Source organism: Petaurus breviceps, unplaced genomic scaffold (assembly GCF_028583685.1).
Source record: "Petaurus breviceps papuanus isolate PSGF00001 unplaced genomic scaffold, PetGlider_PUasm1.0 37, whole genome shotgun sequence".
NCBI lineage: Eukaryota > Metazoa > Chordata > Mammalia > Diprotodontia > Petauridae > Petaurus > Petaurus breviceps.
The window spans coordinates 56,593,796-56,597,063 of NW_027186296.1; the positions used below are offsets into that span (position 1 = coordinate 56,593,796).

The window sequence follows — 3,268 nt, forward strand, 5'->3', positions numbered from 1 at the left end:
TGAAACGATAAGTAAGTATAAGTAGATGTCACGATGGTATATTAGGAGGCCTAAAATATGTGTATTGTGTCTTTTCACACACACAAGGTATCTCCCTGCCTAGCATATGTACTTCTAAAATTTGACAATTAGAGCTTCATTCCTTTGGTTTAACCTGAACAGAAACTATAAAAATATAAATGTTCCTGGGAGAAGTGATATATTAAATCAGAATTCTTAGTCAGTAAAAGAATGCTTGACCTATTTCCAGTACTGCACCTTCCCTTATCTTTCCTTCTTCCTTAAGACTGTGTGAGCCCAGTTTGAATTACATTATGCTCTGGAAAAATAACTCATTTATATAACCCTTTATAGTTTGCAAAGCACTTTCCTCACAACATCCACGTGGGACAAGCAATAATCCTTGCATTTATATAGCAGTTCAAGCTTTTCAAAGTACTTCATACGCACTATTTTCTTTGGTCTTCACCACTACTCTGTGAGGTAGGTAATATAAATATTATTATCATCACATTATAAAACCTGGAACTGAGAGATATTGACAAGGTACCACTGCTAGTAAGCATTAGAACTTGGTCTTAAACCAATGTTCTTTCTACCACACTACAGAGCCTCCTATCCCCTGGTTGCCAAATGGGAATATTTGGCAAAAAAAAAGGGGGGGGGGGAGACTAGATGGCGCAGTGAATAGAGTGCTGGCCTTGGAATCAGGAGGACCTGAGTTCAAATCCAGCCTCAGATACTTAGCACACACAAGAAACTAGCCATGTGACCCTGGGCACTTAAGTCACTTTGCCCCAATTGCCCTACCTTCCCCCCTCCAAAAAAGCAAAAAGCCAAATTTTTTTTTTTCTTTTTCAGGCACATGGACCTTCATTTATTCATGGTGAAGGCTGGGATTTGGGCTGGGAAATGAAAGGCAAGAAACCAGCTTGAAGCCCAGACCACGCAACGTCACTGTCCCTCGGGTGCCAATCACAGCCTCCCAGAGGGAAGTTTCCATTTTCATTTCTATAGCCATCTTTTTAAATGATGCTTGGCCTGGAAGAAGTGTTAGGTGAGGATTAAACACTCCCTTCCATCACCAGTGAGAGGCAGTAAGACAGTGTGGCCAAGGCCCCAGCCTCAGAGTCAGAGCCTCTGACCCCTGGACCAGTGCTGCTTGACTCTCTATGCCCTCAGGTAGCTCAGTGACCGAGTGGATGACATGCATTGGGAGAGGCAAGTGTCCTCTTCTGGGAGTCCCCTAGACCGATGAAAGTCCAAGGGGGGATCCAGAACCCCTTGTATTAGAAAATGAAACACTGGAAGAGAAAACTCAACTGTCCAAAATCAGCTGCAACTTGTATCACTGGCCGGGATTGGGGGGGTGGGGTCCCAAAGAGAAAGTCATCCCCTCCCCCAAAGTATCTCGATCCTTCTGTACTCGGTGGGAAGGCGCCCAGCTAGTGAACTGGAAGAGGACCTGAGGAGTCAAGTCCTTGGGACAAGCACCAATGGACATTTGGCCACACATACAACTGAACCTCATGAGTTTCCAAGCCCATTTTTTTTAAGGCTGCCTGGAAGAACTCAGGGGCTGGTTTTCCCACCACTTCAGCTTGGATATCACAGGCGTGCTCCAGGACCTTCATGTACGGCCAACGTCTAGCACCAGGCCATCTCCTTCTTTGTAGTAGCGTCCTTTTCCCAGGGATATAAGCACTGGATTTTCCAGTTTGATGAGAACTTGGAATGCCTTGTTCAGATTTTGGTAAGAAAAGTCATCCCCTGAATCTGTGATGACGACACAGTATGGATTCGAGGTGTCCATCCCTTCAAATTCAGAGCAGACATCATCATAAACAATCAGATGGAGCCGCAATCCTCGCTCCTTCAGAATCTGGCAAGCAGCTGGGGCAGGAGACGCGACATCATTCACCGAGGTGTCAAATCCCAAACGCTTTTCGTGCAGAGCCGAAGCTTCTGACCTGACCTCTTGATCCTGCCCAAGGCCTCAGCGGAGCCGGGAATGGCCGTGCCACCACCATCGCTGCTGTTGTAGAGTACTTCGGCCACAGTCCAGCAGCAGCCTGTGCACGCCCGCCAGCCACTGGGTCCATGCAGCGGTCACCGCCATCGCTCCCATAGCCCCGCTGACCCGATAAAAAAGTTCTTTCTCAGAGCCAGACATCAAGTTAGAGAATTATTTTGTCCACAATCTACACAGTTTTGTTCTTCTATCAGGGTTTCTTTATCTTATTTGTGTCACAGACCCTTTTGGAAATCTGATGAAGCTTATGGATCCCTTCTCAGAAGAATGTTTTAAATGGCTAAAATAAAATATGAAACAAACAAACAAACAAAAAAGGAAATTGATTATAATGAAATATAGTTATCAGAATTTTTAAAATGAATTGTTCTAAATGTTATCTTTTTTATTGGTTAATTTATATTTAGGGAAGGCATAATTATAAAATGAGGAAAGCTGTTTTATTCTTTCTGAATAGTTTTGACAAAAAAAATCTGTGATATTCTGTTGAAGAAGAAAAGGAAATGTCTAAAGAAACCAATATAAACTGTAGAGTGCTATATAAATGAGTTATTTTTACAGAGCTGTCATATGAAAGAGGGATTAGATTTGTTTTGCTTAGTCCCAGAGGGCACAACTAGCAGCAATGAGGGGGAGTTGCAAAGAGACGGAATTCAGCTGGATGGAGGAAAAGTATCCTAAGTAATTAGAATAGACTAAATCAGGAACTGGTAGACCCCTCTTCATTGGACACCTAGTGGAGGGTGGATCACCACTTTTCTGACATGTTGTAGAAGAGATTTCTGTTTACTTATGAGTTGAACTAGGTAGCTTCTGAAGTTCCTCCTACTCCTAAGAATATATAAATCTGCAAATAACTTCCAATATTTTTACCACATACTTACACTCCTGTATCCACTATAGCATTTAGATGACTTCTGAGTGCATAATAAATGCTTGGGAAACAATTGTTTGATGTATCATACATCATAGTTCCACATTCTATTGTTTATCTCAGAACTAAAACTTACATTATAGGAATTACATAAGACTTTCTTTTTGAGGAAATGAGATTTTTCTGTGTAATGAGATTTTCTAGTTAAGTTTTCTATTTAATTTTTCTCATTAATGTTCAGTAGACATATTCAACTCACCATGTCTAAAATGGAACTCATTGTCTTTCCCCCTAGACACAAGCCTTTGCTATTACCTTCCCCATTAATGCGGAATATAAGACCATCCTCCTAGTTCCACAGG

The 3,268-nt window shown here is 42.1% G+C and overlaps 1 pseudogene; it reads right to left on the reverse strand.

Annotated features, from left to right (window-relative positions):
* Window positions 1–884: 884 nt before the first annotated feature.
* Window positions 885–2,306, reverse strand: LOC138168571 (phospholysine phosphohistidine inorganic pyrophosphate phosphatase pseudogene; annotated as a pseudogene).
* Between the last annotated feature and the right edge of the window lie 962 nt (window positions 2,307–3,268).